General features: G+C 38.1%; 1 long non-coding RNA gene across 1 annotated transcript; it reads left to right on the top strand.

Annotated features, from left to right (window-relative positions):
• The first annotated feature begins 1,425 nt into the window (after positions 1–1,425).
• Positions 1,426–14,824, top strand: LOC132345583 (uncharacterized). Its single transcript, XR_009495037.1, has 4 exons — positions 1,426–1,542; positions 3,729–3,764; positions 11,079–11,336; positions 14,612–14,824. It is a non-coding gene; the product is annotated as an uncharacterized lncRNA (long non-coding RNA).
• Positions 14,825–17,614: the final 2,790 nt, after the last annotated feature.

The raw sequence follows: 17,614 nt of genomic DNA, 5'->3' as shown, positions 1-17,614 counted from the left end.
GACTGATGTTGAAGCTGAAATTCCAATACTTTGGCCACCTGATGTGAAGAGCTGACTCATTTGAAAAGACCTTGATGCTGGGAAAGATTTGAGGGCAGGAGGAGAAGGGGAGGACAGAGGATGAGATGGTTGGATGGCATCACCGACTCAATGGACATGGGTTCGGGTGGACTCCAGGAATTGGTGATGGACAGGGAGGCCTGGCATGCTTCTGTTCAGGGAGTCACAAAGAGTCGGAAATGACTGAGCAACTGAACTGAAGAACCTTCAGGACAACCGAACTTATTTCTAAGATTGCAGGAAAAAACATATTTCCCTTATTGATCTAATCACCATATTTATTTAACGAATGTGCTTCAAGCAATATTTTCTCATATTATTTTTAAATTTGTTTTTAAAGTGATCTTCAAAATAAAGCTTTTAAAATTAAAGGGGAAAAAAAAAAAAAGGATTCAAGACAGCGACATAGGATGATACAGAACTCATCTCCTTCCAGGGACACAGGGATTCTGCAGCTGTATATGGAAAACTGTCTCTGAAAAACCTCTTCATATCCCGCAAGTGAAACGGAAATCACACAGAAGACGGAGGAGAGGCAGAGATCTTGCCAGAAACCGCACTGTGGCGCTCAGACCCACAAACCCCAAGGAAACTCAAAACCCGCCATCTCTCCACGAAGAGTGAAGGATCTGTATCCTACATTAGGCACCTCAAATTTTAAAACCTGTGCTTGAGAGCCAAGACTCCGTAACATCTGGCTGTAAAAATCCATAGAGGTATTGTCCGAGACTCTCGGGGCTCTGGTGGAATACAAAGGTTTCTTACAAATCAGAAGCAGACTTACCTGCCTCAGGGTCTCCACAGAAGCAGCTCTTTGAGAAGCACTCAGACTTTCTGTGAAAGTGGCTCATATGCTAATTTTAAAGTTCGGTTTTGAGGGGAAAGGTCGGCTGGGGTTCAGTCCAGGGACAGAGGCTGGTGGGCACCACCTCCCCGCTCTTGCTCGCGCTCTCTGCCTTGCTGGAGCAGGAGGGTGCCATTTTTTTTTTTTAAACACGTTTTTCATTTCTTCCTTTCTCCCCCTTCTTTTCTTTTTCATTTTTTGGCAAGTGCTTTCGTAGCTCTCCCTCTCTGCGTCCTTGCAGTTAGCGGGCACCATCTTCTGCTTTCCTTCTACTACCAAAAGCGCCAGCATCTCCTGTAGCGGAACTTCCAGTGTTTCTGGCTGCCACTGAGGAGATGCCCATTGCTTGCCTGGTTTGTGTTCTTGGGTCCTGTGGGAAGGAAATGACTGGAGAGACAGTCTTTGGTGTGCTCCAGGGCACAGCACAGACGACCAGGGCAACACTCCCAGCCTTCCTGGGAAAGAAGTCTGCTTGCTGGGCCTGGAGCTTAACCTGAGGGTCTGACTTCCGGTTGGGCGGGGTCTGGAAGATTCCAGTGTTCTGGGGGAATCCTGACTAGGGCCGCCATCTTTAAGCTCTCAGCTTTTAGGGCTTGCTGGTATCTCCAGGCAAAGACCTTCTATGGTCAGCTGGAGCGGTAAGTTTTGTAACTGTCGACCAGGGAAAATCTCTCTCCTCAAGAACACCTGGCTCCGGCTGCTGTCAGGACTAACACTTCCATCCCACCAAATATTTGCATTGTTTAACAGCTGCTGCCTGAGAGGGTGACTTCCAAGCCTTTTGTATCTAGGTCCTGAGTGAAATCCTCCTCTATGGAAACTGACTGGGTTGGACAGCTCCTCCACTACATGGCAACCCATTCCAGTACTCTTGCCTGGAAAGTCCCTTGGACAGAGGAGCCTGGTAGGCTTCAGTCCATGGGGTCGCTAGGAGTTGGACGCGACTAAGCGACGTCACTTTCAGTTTTCACTTTCATGCATTGGAGAAGGAACTGGCAACCCACTCCAGTGTTCTTGCCTGGAGAATCACAGGGACGGGGGAGCTTGGTAGGCTGCCGCCTATAGGTTCGCACAGAGTTGGACACGACTGAAGCGACTTAGCAGCAGCAGCAGCAGCCACTACTGAGAGCTGTTAAAAATAAAATAGGCTGCTCGGAGAATCACAAAGATTTGGGAGCGAACCAAGAACTGGAGCAAGGCTGAAAATCAGGTAGAAAAGAAAATTTTCTTTTCTTTTTGTAAAGAAAATCAGGTAGGCTCTGATTTTCTTTACAAAAAATAAAAGAATGAGAAGAGTGACCTGCTGTAAGTGAAGTAGTTAAATAATGAAAACTGGTGACCTTTTGGCAGATTCTGTTTACAGCAATAGATACAATATTATTTATTTCTTCCAAATATTGGTTTTGGCTGAATTCACTCTGAAAACCATTGTTTGTGCTTTGGAGAGGTGTTTTTTATGCATTGATTTGCTCACAAGTGATTGTGTGGCAGCGTCTCCCCAGGATGAATGTTCTTTGTACCTTCTACTGCAGAAAAAGTTGTGAAAAAACATACAGGCCTTGCATGGTCTTCCTGACCTTCTATACTGGTGCTCAGTCCACAGCCTATGTATTAGCCATTTGGTCAATGTGGGGCACTGGTTAAGCTTGGGTGGCCCATTTCATACATACTACAAATAGGGCTTCCCCTGAAGGAAGTTTATATTTCCAGCTGTCCATGATTGGGTTGAAAAGTGAGGTGAAAGTTATATAGGGAGATAGGAATTTTTATCCTTTCTCACAGCCCAAAAAATAATTGTGAGACTGACTTAAGATATGCGAAGCAGTAAATGGCAGCTTGCAACAAGCAGCAGCGAGTGGTAGCTGGAAGCAAGGTCTTAGTTTCCTGGACTAGGAATCCTAACCACTGGACCACAGGGACCGCAGTTAGGGCTATAGTCTGTAGTCCCTTGCCTGCCTAACCAATAATGAATAAAGGTAAGGAGGCTGAAGGTAACGAAAAAAGTAAAGAAATTTGTTGAAAAGAGAAGCAAAGGCACAAGGGCAAACTCAGAGAAGAGAGACTTTTGCCTTTGAGAAGTTTAAATTCTTTATAGTGAATAGTGAAAGTCTCTAAGTTGTGTCCAACTCTTTGCGACCCCACGGACAATACGGTCCATGGAATCCTCCAGGCCAGAATACTGGAGTTGGTGGCCTTTCCCTTCTTCAGGGGATCATCCCAAACCAGGGATCAAACCCAGGTCTCCTGCATTGCAGGCAGATTCTTTACCAGCTGATCCACAAGGGAAGCCCAAATCCTCTATAAGGGAGTCAGTTTTTGTTTTTCCTCAAGCCTTTTTCCTTGCCTGGTTAATTTGTCTCAGGACCCTCCCCTGGGGTGCACAGGCACCCCACAACCAAGATGGATCTCAAAGTAAAGGCTCCTTATAGCATGGAGTTATCGTCTGACTTTTGACCCCAAGGAGCCTTTCTGTACATGTGTAGTGTCTCCCTTGTCCTGAGAAGAAGGGAGCAGAAATCTCTTAATCCTTTACTCAGACAGGATTTTGCCTGTCTTTGTCCTTGCTATGATTCTTACCTTGAGACATTTATAAGAGACATAGACTGGCTATTTGCATTGTTTCTGTTGTTACTTCCATTTTGGAGGGTAAACAGGACACTGATTGTAAAAATTCTTCAATTAGAGCCCGCCTGTCTCTTGTCTCAGGAAATGTAAACATGAGACCGGCTGATTGTAAACATCCAACCTGGAGCCTATCTATTCCCTACCTCAAGACTAGGACTTTGAAGTATAGAAATATTTTACAAGTTTTTTTTCTTTGTAGGATAAAGTTGGGCCATACAGTAGACATCTAGTACAGGTAAGTTACCCACTGTGTCAAACTTTTATTATCCCTATGACTGCCATAAAGAAACATCCAGAGGACTATCCTTGTATGTATGGTGTTTGCTTTCTTTAAAGCATCTCTGCTAGCAATGACAGTTCAGGTCAAGGAAAAAATAAAATTCAACTTTCAAATTCTAGAACTGCAAATGAGATTGGTGAGTATGTGTGCTATTTGCCTCTGTTTCTCTTTTTCTCTCTCTTGCATATTTCTTTTTTTCCTTTCTTATCGTTCTCCTTTGCCTTCTGGTTTCTTCTCTTTTGCCTTCTCTTGCCCTCCCTCCTGCCTCTATTCCTTTCCCTTGTTGTTAGTTTCGCTCTTCCGAGAAGACAAAATTAGATGTGCTAGAAATTTATTAGGAAAAACATCTGTGAAGAATAAACTAGAAAAGGAGCAGATTTTCCCTCTGTTTTTTGGTCATGCAATTCAGCTTTCAGGATCTTAATTCCCCAGTGTGGGAAAATCTTGACCCGGCATATGGAGACCCCAGAGCAAAATCTCCCCGTTAGAGGAATCTTACATTGGGTAAGGTAGCCCAGCTCCATATCCCTGCCTTGCTCAGTCATTGGCTGGAAACAGCCCAGGAGAGCATTAACTTCTATGTGAACACTGCAAGCAGTTCTGAAGGTACAGCAGTTGGAGGCTTTCAGCCAACTGTTTTCTTTGCAGCAGGTTATCTTGAAAGGAGGTCTAAGCAGCACAGTTTCATGACCACCATGTTGTCTTTCTTCCCTTCTCTTCTACCTTCCTCTTCCTTCCTTCTCACCAAAAGGCCTCAAAGTTCCCCTCATGTTAACAAAAATTTAGATAGCTTTTTTCCTGACTCTTGGTGCCTGACCTTCATTTTCTTAGTGCCTGTACTTAAAAACTTACCATTAGAAATTAATTCTCTGCCCCTTGAGATGTAATTTTTTCTAAGGGCTCTTTCCAAGTTTGTTCCAGGGATGTCTTTCTCAAGGACCTGGGAACCATTCCTTTGAAATGCATTCATCAGGAAAGGCCATCCTCATCTCTGTCAGATTCTGTAAGAGGGAAGGAGCCTAACTTCTGTGGGTAACTTGCTCCAAATTGCAAAACTACCTGCTGTCATGAAGATGTGAGAAAGTTTACTTTTCCCTTGGTTAACACCAGTCAGCAAACCCAGATGGCCTTTGTCATCTTAGCTCTTAAACCCATCCAACCCTTTGTTTTCTTTCATGGAGTTGAGGTCACACTGTATTCTGGACTCTCTTCCTTATCACAGTAATCTTGAATTAAAGGTTTTCCTTGCCTGCTGAAATTTGTCTATTGCAATATTTGCTTTGGTAGTTCCTGCCTTCCCTTTTTCTTTCCTTCTATTAAATATTGCTTGCTAATAATGTGACAGGAATTAGATTAGCATTAGATATATTGGTGAAAAAGATTGTTGTAGTTATGTTCCTTCAAGTAGACAGAAAATAGATGAGTAAACAAATAATGAAAAGTTTGAAATGCAAATTTCCTTTATAGAAGGAAAATAGGTTGATGGTATAAAAAATGAGAAGTAGCCTACTTTACATAAAATATTCAGGACCTCAGAGACATTCTCCTTCTTCAGGTTAGAACCCATAGTTTGGGGTCTAGCAGTTTTTCTCCATATATAATTTTAAGCATATCATCTGCAATCATTATGCTAGCTTTCCAAACCTCATCCTTCTCAGTTATAAAATGAGGATAATAACAAATCCTTTCTTGGAATTATTTGAAGAATGAAATGAGGTAATATATCTAACACACTTAGTGTTTTTATTGCCTGTGTATAATAAATGTTCGATAATATTCATGATGAAATAATTTGCAAAGATAGTATTCAAAATGTAGATATTTTGTGGTTTTAAATTTTATTTAGTATCAGAAAATTAAAAAAAAAAAAGAACTCTTTTAAAATATCTCCTGAAATATAGTTAGAGGAATTCTGGTCTGTACTTTTCATTTGGTCACTTACTCATATAATGTCCATAATTATGATTCAACAGTTTAACATTACATGTCTTGCTTCTCTCTTGAAATTATAGTTTTTTTGAAAGCACTGATGAAAAATTACATGCTTTTTATGTTCCCACAGCACTTAGTATAAGTACATTGAATATACACAATAAAAGGTTATTGAATTGAAATTTATACTAATAGTGAAAAATAGTTATTAGTGTGAGTTACCAATTCAAAGTTGTTTCTGTTTTTATAAATATTTTCTTCTTGAGAATCACCTAAGAATATTTGTTTATTCCAAAATATTTCATACTGGTAAGGGGTTGTGTGGAGCAGAGAATAGAAACATTTTTTTCCACTGAATAGAATGGAAATTGAATTTCACGTAACTTTGTGAAATGTGGCTCTAATTCTTCTTCATTGTGGAATATGAGATCCTGTGCTCTTTATTGTCTTACTTTTAAAAACAGACATTGATTTAAGTAAGCTCTCCCAAACAACATTCTGTATTTCTGCTTTTTGGTTTACTGCCAGCAGTTGGTCTCTGAAGCAGCGTTCATGTACGGGCAATGTAGATAGACTATCAGCATGAGCTGTAGAATAAGACAGACTTGGTTTAGAGTCCCAGCATTTTGTCCTTGAACAATTACCTCCCTTCCATCTTCATCTGTAAAACAGGAATAGTAATAGTTCCATCAATACAAGGTTACTGTGAGGATGAATGTTACATATATAAAGTAGTAGATTACTAACGTAAAATACCCAGCTTATGTTCGTGTTCATTCATTCATGTAGGCTCAGTAGTGTTCAATTCTTTGTGCCCGCCTGGACTGTAGCCTGCCAGGCTCCACTGTCCATGCAGTTTTCCAGGCAAGAATACTGGAGTAGGTTGCTGTTTCCTACTCCAAGGGATCTTCCTGAGGCGGGGATCAAACCCATGTCTCCTGCATTGGCAGGCAGATTCTTTACCAGATTCTTTCTGCACCGCCTGGGAAGCCCAGTTTACAGGAAACACTAAACAGACTGCACTGCTATTACTTTTCCTATTGCATATGGCATTATTTGGAATTAATTCACTTCCTATCATGTCTTTCCATAAACATATTTTAACACACACATTTTGCTCAGCTATAAATGTGGCCGTGTATATTTAACCATTTTGAATATAGGATCAGAATGGAAGTAAAATTACTAGATTGTCTGCAGCCTGTCATTCTATAATTTAAAAGGTCAGTAATTTAATTAATTATCCTCTATGGAAAAGGAGTGCGTCAAGGCTGTATATTGTCACTCTGCTTATTTAACTTATATGCAGAGTACATCATGAGAAACGCTAGACTGGAAGAAACACAAGCTGGAATCAAGATTGCCGGGAGAAATATCAATAAGCTCAGATATGCAGATGACACCACCCTTATGGCAGAAAGTGAAGAGGAACTAAAAAGCCTCTTGATGAAAGTGAAAGTGGAGAGTGAAAAAGTTGGCTTAAAGCTCAACATTCAGAAAACGAACATCATGGCATCTGGTCCCATCACTTCATGGGAAATAGATGGGGAAACAGTGGAAACAGTGTCAGACTTTATTTTTCTGGGCTCCAAAATCACTACAGATGGTGACTGCAGCCATGAAATTAAAAGACGCTTACTCCTTGGAAGGAAAGTTATGACCAACCTAGATAGCATATTCAAAAGCAGAGACATTACTTTGCTAACAAAGGTTCGTCTAGTCAAGGTTATGTCTTTTCCTGTGGTCATGTATGGATGTGAGAGTTGGACTGTGAAGAAGGCTAAGTGCCGAAGAGTTGATGCTTTTGAACTGTGGTGTTGGAGAAGATGCTTGAGAGTCCCTTGGACTGCAAGGAGACCCAACCAGTCCATTCTGAAGGAGATCAGCCCTGGGATTTCTTTGGATGGAATGATGCTAAAGCTGAAACTGCAGTACTTTGGCCACCTCATGCGAAGAGTTGACTCATTGGAAAAGACTCTGATGCTAGGAGGGATTGGGGGCAGGAGGAGAAGGGGACGACAGAGGATGAGATGGCTGGATGGCATCACTGACTCAATGGACATGAATCTGAGTGAACTCCGGGAGTTGGTGATAGACAGGGAGGCCTGGTGTGTTGCGATTCATGGGGTCGCGAAGAGTAGGACACGACTGAGCGACTGAACTGAACTGAACTGATGTATTTTAAGACATTGTTGTGTCCCTTCCCCAGGCATGGGCCTTAAGATTTTCATTAGCCTTCGATCAGTGATGTGTCCTTGAATAACGCCTTCTTTTTCCTGGAAATCATTAGAGCTTCTTCACTGGGACAGTGAGATGCAGGTTGCAGAGATTTTTTCGTATCTTTTCTAAAACTGTTAGTTCCACAAACCACTTCATTTCATTCACTCAGTTGTGTCCAACTCTTTGCGACCCCATGGACTGCAGCACATCAGGCTTTCCTGTCCATCACAACTCCTGGAGCTTGCTCAAACTCATGTCCATGGAGTCAGTGATGCCATCCAACCATCTCATCCTCTGTCATTCCCTTCTCCTCCTGCTTTCATTCTTTCTCATCATCAGGGTCTTTTCCAATGAGTCAGTTCTTCACATCAGGTAGCCAAAGTATTAGAGTTTCAGCTTCAGCATCAGTCTTTTCCAATGAATATTCAGGACTGATTTCCTTTAGGATTGACTGGTAGGATCTCCTTGCAGTCCAAGGCACTCTCAAGAGTATTCTCCAACACCACAGTTCAAAACCATCAATTCTTCAGTGCTCAGCTTTCTTTATGGTCCAGCTCTAACATCTATACCTGACTACTGGAAAAACTATAGCTTTGACTAGATGGACCTTTGTTGGCAAAGTAATGTCTCTGCTTTTTAATATGTTTTCTAGGTTGGTCATAGCTTTTCTTCCAAGGAGTAAGCATCTTTTAATTTCATGGCTGCAATCACCATCTGCAGTGATTTTGGAGCCCAAGAAAATAAAAGAAAAAAAGAAGAATGTGGTAAAATGTTGGAAAATGTTATTTCTCTGTTACCCTAGTGGCAATTTATTTTAACCAGAAGTGCAATGTGTGTGTGTGTCAACTAATTTTAGCTCAACCTCTAGAGGTGATTAGTCAGTATGGACCTTCTCTGCTTAGGAACCCACACTCCAGTGGTGGTTTGCAATTAGCATTAGCAATACTGGTAATAATTTTTCATTCATGAATAAAAATCTTCCAAACTCAGCTAGCCCTTTGCTCCAGAGCTCAAAATTAAAAGCTGTAATTCTGTGTCCTCCTACTTTATGAATATCTGTTGATAGAGCTGATTTGATGGTTGTCAAAGCTATGATAACTCACTGGGTCAATTTGCAAATAAACATCTGAATGTTTGGTAGACTTTTGTCAAAAGCTTGCAGTTCTTGTAATGATCCTTTTGGTATTAAAGCAGTAAGGAAAAAATGTGTATCTCTTACTTACTTCTAATTACTGAACATTATCAAAAGAACTCCAAATATTTTAGTTAACAATAGCTATAAAATATATTTCTCCTTTGGGAATTCATAAAATGCATGAAATCTCTCAATTAGGAAAAGTTGTTTTAATTTGTTTCTTAGTTAAACAAACTTTTTGTTTTCAAACTTATTCAAGCACAGATTTCTGTTTTCCTTAATAAATGTCTATTTACATGATATTTTATTGCCGGGGACCAGCCCCGGCTGATCCAGGGTATTCGAAGGAGAGACGGCGTAGGCGAAGATCAGGAGACAATTGCTTAATTAAATGTTAATTAAGGATATAAAGAGTAATAGAATGAGGATACCTCAGTGAGGAAATTTAGTGGAGAAAAGCGGCTGAAATAAGGATAGCTCAGTAGGAAAATTCAGTGAAGAAAAGAGGCTGAATAAAATTCCAAAGCAGGGAATTAATGTCACCTACGAAGGCCGCAGGCGTCCTCCTGTTCTCCCGAAGGAGAGGAGACGCTAAGGCCTCCCTGGTCGGATCTTAGAAGCCCAGGCAAAATTAGTAGGCTTGACAAGCTTCCCCGCCTCAGAGGAAAAATTCAGCCAGAAGGTGAAAGAAAGAACGACATGGGGAGACCAAATTCCGGTGAAAAAAAGGACATACTTTATTTTCCAAAGCAGTTTTATACCTTAAGTTGTGCATAGAGGATAATGGGGGAAGGGGTAAAGGCATGCAAAGACAGCAGTTCCTGATCCTCATCGAAGTCAGGCTTTCAAACTTATATGCAAAAGTTTAGGTGATTTACATCATCTTCTGGCCAGGAAGCCTGTTAACATTTTAAGAAACTTATTTTTCTCTAAAGGTGATTATTCTAAAGTCAGGCGCCAGCCTCCAAAAAGCATTGGAGAAAGTTGCATTCTTATAGGGCAAAGGTGAGGTGGGCTCAATCAAGAAAAGAATTAACTCAAGGGTCCAAGATTGCAAACATTGAGGCAACTGCTTACATTTCTATACACCCATTATATCAATCAATACACCGCCAAGGACACAATAGGTAAGGGATATGGAGACTTAGCAGCAAACATTGGCCCAACAAGTGAAAAACCCTTCACCAATACAATTTCTAATCAATCTTTTAACTACTCAAAGGAATCTGTGTTTAGACAGTTTAGAACATCTCCTGCCTCTCACAGTTGGGAGGCTCTGAACAATCACATGTTGCCAGAAAAAACCTATTCAGGCAGGCTAGAGGACTTCCAAAAGAGTTTGTAGGTTGAAACACTGTCACACCCAAGAATTATTAACTGCAGCTGTAAGCTAACTCTTTTTTCAGAGAGAGGTAGTGGGGGACAGCCCCCCGTAAAGTCAGAGGTGTAGCTGAAAGCACAAAGCAGAAAGTAGGCAGACTCTGGTTTTGGGGGTAGATAGCTCGAGAATTTCCAGGGAGACTCCTGAGGCTTGATCCCGCCTTTGCGTATGCCAAGCCTCCTTCCTCATGACCTTTGCCAGGGACAGAGCTCGCTCCCCACATTTTATATACTGTTTATACCTGTTTATATACTATTTATGTAGCAATGATCAAAAATTTGAAAATGTTATTTTCAAATAACATTTCATACATTCTATCCTTTCATACATTGTTTTTATCAAAATTTATTTGCATTATGATCTTTTCTGGGTCTTCCCTGGTGGCTCAGTGGTAAAGAATCCACCTGCAATGCAGGAGCTGCAGGAACCAAGGTTCGATCCCTGAGTCTAGAAGATCCCCTGGAGGAGGGCATGGCAACCCATTCCAGTACTCTTACTTGAAGAATCCCATGGACAGAGGAGTCTGGTGGGCTACAGAGCATAGGGTCACACAGAGTTGGACATGAAGCAATCCAGCACGTGGTCTTTTCTTCTCTTTCAGAGATCATTCACTCTGAGGGAATCCAACTGCCATGTCTTGAAGAAACTCAAGAAGCCCTGTGTAGAGGCTCATATGGCAAGAAGCAGAGACTCCTTGGTAATGGCCCTGTGTGTCCTCCAACTTGGAAATGGATCTTTCAGCTCCAGTCAAGTCTTCACTGCCTGCAGCCCAACTGACATCTTGACCGTAACCTCATGAGTGACTCTAAGCCAGAACCACCCAACAAAGACGTACTCAAATTCCTGACCCACAGAAATGGTGAGATAATAAATGTTTGTTATTCCAGTCACTAATTTTAAAGTAATTTCTCATGAAGCAAAGAATAACTAATACACCCTGGTGGTTCAGACAGTAAAGAATCCACCTGCAATATGGGAGACCTGGGTTCGCTCCCTGGGAAGATGCCCTGGAGAAGGAAATGGCAACCCACTCCAGTATTCTTGCCTGGAGAATTTGCGTGAACAAAGGAGCCTGGAGTGCTATAGTCCATGAGGTCACAAAGAGTCAGATATGACTGAGCGACTAAGCACACACACAATAAAATACCAGATTAAAAAATTGTATCCAGAAGTTTTAATGATGAAAAGTGACTCGATTTTGCTTCTTGAGATATTTACTTTTTAGCTGTTGTTTTCTCTATAAAAATGAGCTTTGGAAAGAAAGTTTTCAGATTGAAGAATCAGTGAATCCTCAAAGCATGCCACACAGTTGACTGGCTAGTCTGTCCTCACTTAAGGTTCCTCTGCTAATTCCCCTGAATTCCCACTCTCTTGTCACCAGCTCCCCACAATTCAACTCTATACTGTTGCTTCCAGTCTCCTTTGCCCCAATGCCTGATGAAAATATTATCAAATACTGCTACAAATATGTTTTTATATCTTTGAGCAACTTAAAAGGAAAAAAAAATGGGTCATATATGCTATATATGCAAATATATTTTTACTACCTAAAATGGAAGCACTATTATGAATCTGATGCGGTAGAATCAAAGACAGAAGAGTGGGGAGATTGGAAGAAGAGATGGAAATGATAAAGCTTCTCCATAATCTCCATCAGCCTCCATCATGCCACTTCAGTAAACATCCTTCTAAAAATTGTACATACTTCTTATATGAATAAAACCTTAGGGCTAATCCTTTAGACCCTATTCCCAGAGGGACTGAAGCCACTAAACCCCTCAGATGTATAATTTCTAAAGATGCTATTGCTAACCTTTTATTAGTCTTATTATTTAATGGTATCCTCAAAAACAGCACCAGTGCCAGAATACCAAGTAATAATAGGATGATTAACCACTCATAGTAATTAATATTTTGACCAGCTTAGTTGCTGTGTCAATGATAAATTTAATTCTTTTTTGATCAATTAAATTTTCTAATAATTATCCCCCAAGTTTGGCAGTAAAAGATGGTTTAAAATAGTTAATGTACAGTGATGACACACTTTGAAAGAATTTAATGATTTGAAGCACTTTAGAAGTTTTGCTGTTGAATTATGAATTAATTGGTATCTAAGTTTGAGTTATGCATAACCAAATAAAAGATATTAATTATATAACCATGACATTATATGTAGCACTTAGTCAGCATCACTGAATATTTCTTCAATTAGAATATACAATCCAGAATACTGGGTCAGCTCAGTAAATGCTGAATTTAAAGAATAGCTATAGTTTCCATTGGCTGTTTACCAGAACTTTCTCTTGTGTACCTGAATAATTTTCAAAGGACTCAAGAATTCTTTTGCTTTGATGTTAATTAACTGCCTGCTGGATCTTCCCATTAATCAGTTTTCAAGCAATTAATTTGATTAGAAATGGAAAGTACTGACCAAATTAAAGGCAATTTCCAGAATTAAACTATGGTAATTAATTTCCTGGATTCTGTGTTAATAACTTGTCATAGATTGTTTGGCAGACATTGATTAGAGGCTACATCAACCATGCAAATTAATGCAGGGCTAAGGCCTCCCTGTTGGAAAAAATAAGGCTGGGCTTTAAAAGGAAGGAGATTAGGGATAAAGTCAGAGCCAAATACCTATTAGGGAAGCTAGATCGTCTCCCTCCCAAAGACACGTCATTACTAGGGACTGTCAAAATCCTTTCCAAGTCTCCACAAATTCAACTTAGAATACTCTTTTGGATCCCCTGAATTCAAACAAGTATAGTCACATTTCTAATTTAAGGCATAGGAGGATTTTTATGTCTTAGGAAATTTTTGTACTCTGCTATCAGTCTAGTTCAGTTCAATCACTCAGATGTGTCTGACTCTTTGTGACCCCATGAACTGCAGCACGCCAGGCCTCCCTGTCCATCACCAATTCCTGGAGTCCACCCGAACCCATGTCCATTGAGTCGGTGATGCCATCCAATTATCTCATCCTCTGTCGTCCCCTTCTCCTCCTGCCCTCAATCTTTCCCAGCATCAGGGTCTTTTCAAATGAGTCAGCTCTTCGCATCAGGTGGCCAAAGTGCTATAAAATGACAATATTATATTAAATTATTTGAATTATTTTATAAAATATAAAATGTTAATTCATTTAAAAATTATAGGCACTTGTATAATTTATTTTTTTCATCTTTTTTTCCCTAAGATAAGGCATTTGATGTATCTTCAGTTGCTTAAAAGTGGTTTGCACTTCACGGTTTTAATAATATATTTTCATGTATGAAATATTTCAAACATGATAAAATACAAAGAATAATGGATTTTTCTCTAATATTTTAACTTTCTCTAATATTTCTCTAATATTTTTACTTCTAATACATTTATTTTAAAATAACAAAATGAAACCTTACAGATATAGCTAAAAATCACCTACATTCTTTGTTTCTTCTATTTTGCTAGAGATTCAATACCTTGAAGTTGATGCATATTATTTCTGTGAAATATTTATCATCTTTCTTAATTGATATATAGAGCTGTTAGGTTTTTCACATATTTGACTTAATTTCTAAATTAAGCACTAGTTTTATGTATATTTAAAAGTCTGTTAGAGAACATAGATTTAAATGTATACGTGTGCGTATATGTATGTGTTTGTTTGTATATATGTATATACAGAAAGGATTACATATATATGTATATGTGTATGTATAGATTTATGTATATATAGGTATATATGTATATTCTTATGACATATAATGGACCTTTAAAATGTTACCAGTATTGCAGTTTTAATTTATATTTTCAATAATGAATTTAATATTTTTCAAGTGTTTATTGAATATTTATTTTTATTCATCTGGGAACTCACTACTGTTCATGTCTCTGCCCATCTTTTCTATGGAACTGTTTTTCTTATCTATATAGAAATGCTTTACATACTCTGAATGCTAGCTTTTCATTTATTCTATACAATGAAAATCCGTTTTCAAGTCTGTGGCTTGTATTTTTAACTTTGATTGCTTTTTAATTAAAAATTTAATTTTAATATAGTCATATTTATAAATCTTTTGTTTTAGTTTTCATTTTTCATGCCTTGTTGAATAACTTATTTCCTAATAAGTTATAAATGTTTGCTTTTCTCTTTAGATGTTAGATCTTCCAATTTTCTGTAATTTACAAAGGTATGTGGTGTGAGGTTTGCATCCAGTTTGATCATTTTCCATATAGATGACCAGTTGTTCCAGCATCATTTATTGAACTGTGCGTACTTTTCCCATTGATAAATAATACATCTCTGTCAATTACCCAGCTCCCACTGACCATTTTTAAGTTTTCTATTCTGTTCCACTCGTGTTTCTAAGTATTTCCTGTAGCAATACCATGATAAATAAGTTATTATAGATCAATAGTTGAGAAGACATATATTCTTTCTTCTTCAAAAGTGACTGATACATTCCTACAAGTTAATGTAGCACTTTAAGACTGCGTTTTCAAATTCTGTTAAAAACTGGGACTTTGACTCATTGCATTAAATATGTAGTTAGATGTCAAAGAGGAAAGGCCATTCTTACAATATTGAGTTTTCCTGTTCATTAATACAGTATTTCTTTTATCTAGGCATTCTTTTTTATTTATTTATTTATTTTTACTTTACAATATTGTATTGGTTTTGCCATACATCAACATGCATCCGCCACGGCATTCTTTTATGTGCTGGAATATTTTCATTTCATCCATTTATATCTTTTGCTAGATTCATTCTTTAGATTATTATAATTTTTGTTGCCGTAATTAATTATACATTTTTAAACATTACATTTTAAAATTGGTTATTACTGGTGTGTAGGAATACTACTAACTTTTCATATTGATGTAGATTTAGCAACCTTGTTGAGCTTTCTTATTATTTCTAACAATTCATTTTTAGAGATTCTTTGGTTTTCTGTACAAGCAATCATCACATCTGTGAATAATACTTTGGTTTCTTACTTATATATACAAGGTATTAAAAAGAGAAAGGCATGAAATACACTTTGTTAATACAAGCAGAGTTTGAGAAGTTGAGAGGCTGGTGCCTGCTGAAATTTCAGTGCTGGGAGCTACCAAATGCAAAAGTTTCCCACTAATTTCCATCTACCCTCCTGCTATAAAGTCTCTTCCCTATCGTCTTGTAAGTTAGGCATTTTTACTTCAAATATTTAACATAAGCTGTGGGCACACACACTGAATGTGATCATTGGAAGATGGAAGATAGGAGTAAGTGTCCCTCAGAAACCCCAGGGTCTGCTCCAGGCCAAATTGAGATCCACTTCTCTTCTGTGTTCTGAAACAGAGTAGGAACTCAGTCATTTTTTGTGAATTGCCCAAATATCTTCTTCTGTTTATCTGTCAAGGCTTGAAATGTCACTGTTAGAAACTCATTTTTGTGGAATTTAGAGTTTGTTCAATTAACAATCTTTCCAGTAAACATCGTTAGGCTGTACTTTATTTTAATTTACTATGCCTACAGACAAAACTTACTCTTATCTGCTTCCTATTCTATTCTAGTACTGACATATATTATTTGACAAGTTATACCTAAGTTTCCTCATCTCTTCAGTTGGCATAATAAAAAGAAATTATAGTGTTGTGAAAATTTAAGTGAAGCATATAGAAATTTAGGATAGTACTTGGTGTATAATAAGTAATAAATGTTACTTTACATTAATAAGTCATCATTATCAGTGAATTCAAATGCATAGGAAGAAAATAATTTCTGATCCCACATTTGCCTTTTCATTTATATGTAGGACAATATACTGTCAAGACAAGTAATTTTCCTATACAAATAAGAGTTAACACTGTATGAATAGAAGTAATATAATCAAGTAGACATATATATAAAGTATCAACTACTTTTAAAGATTATGTTTAAAATATTTATGTGAAGTAATATTCCTCATTAACTTGGATCAGAAAATTTCTGAAATGAGCAACTAGAAAATCTGAATACAATAAAAAATGTATTTGAGAGAATTAGAGTGGTGCCAAGATAGTCCAGTGTCAAAAAACCTAAGATTTTGTATATGTGCTGCTGAAGTGAGCACATGAACCTAAGATTTTGGAGAGAAGGAAAAAAGCATTGAGGGGAGTCTGACATTTTGAATTAATATGCTTTGCAAGCCATTTTGCCTATTTGAAGTCTCAAGAAAGAATAATAAGATGATCAAAAAAGGGCAACTAAAGTTGAAGAGTCTGAGAAGAGTTTTCAGCATTCTTAAGAGCTTAAAAACACCAAAATTCAGGGTTTTTCAGGATTGAAAATGTAGCTAAGACTTAGAGCAGGAGAAATTCTTAGAGAGAAGGGGTGTAAGGAGAAGAGAAGGAATGAAACCTCACATTTGAACTGCTTTTGCCATAGAGGCATTTTCTGATTCTTAAGTAAGAGTGAGGCAAAAGTCAGGAAGTCAAGCAGAGAGCAGAAACTACATGACCAAGAAGATGAACTAAGATTTAAAAATCTCATGTGGTTTGGAGAGATAAATTTTGTAGTTTAATATCCTCTAAGTAAAGCAGACACTTGTAAGCATCCTAAGCTTTCAACTGAGATGTTCATTAGCTAAGCTACATGATTAAGAACAAACCAAAAGTAAGCCTTCATAAAGATTAAAACTAAATTTGGGAATCATTTTAATTTGGGGTGGAAGTGATTTGCTCCTGCATTTAATGCTCTGCCAAATGAACAGTAAATCATCATTAACAGAAAATAATGTCATCCAGAGCCACACAATTTTTTTGCATGTAACGTACAGCAGACAATAAAATTGGACATGGAAAGAGATAGGAACAAGAAAACAAAATAGACGTGGGGAGTAGACTCATAGGTGTAAATATACAAAGATTCATATGCAGATTAACACATATAAGAAAATAAATACTTAGATGAAGAATTTCAAGATAAAACAAAAAGGATATATGAAAATTCCAAAGAGAAGTTTTAGAAATTTAAAATATAGTCACTTAATACCTCAGTAGAAGTTTTGCAACTAGTGACTTACAAAACAAGTCACATAGTAGACTGAAGCATGAAGTAAAAAAGGAAAGAAAAATCAGACTTGGAAATATGAGACAAATGGATATAAATATGTGTAACTGGAGCCCAAGAAAGAG

Source organism: Bos taurus, chromosome 6 (assembly GCF_002263795.3).
Source record: "Bos taurus isolate L1 Dominette 01449 registration number 42190680 breed Hereford chromosome 6, ARS-UCD2.0, whole genome shotgun sequence".
Lineage (NCBI taxonomy): Eukaryota > Metazoa > Chordata > Mammalia > Artiodactyla > Bovidae > Bos > Bos taurus.
This window is presented reverse-complemented; position numbering and strand designations above follow the sequence as displayed.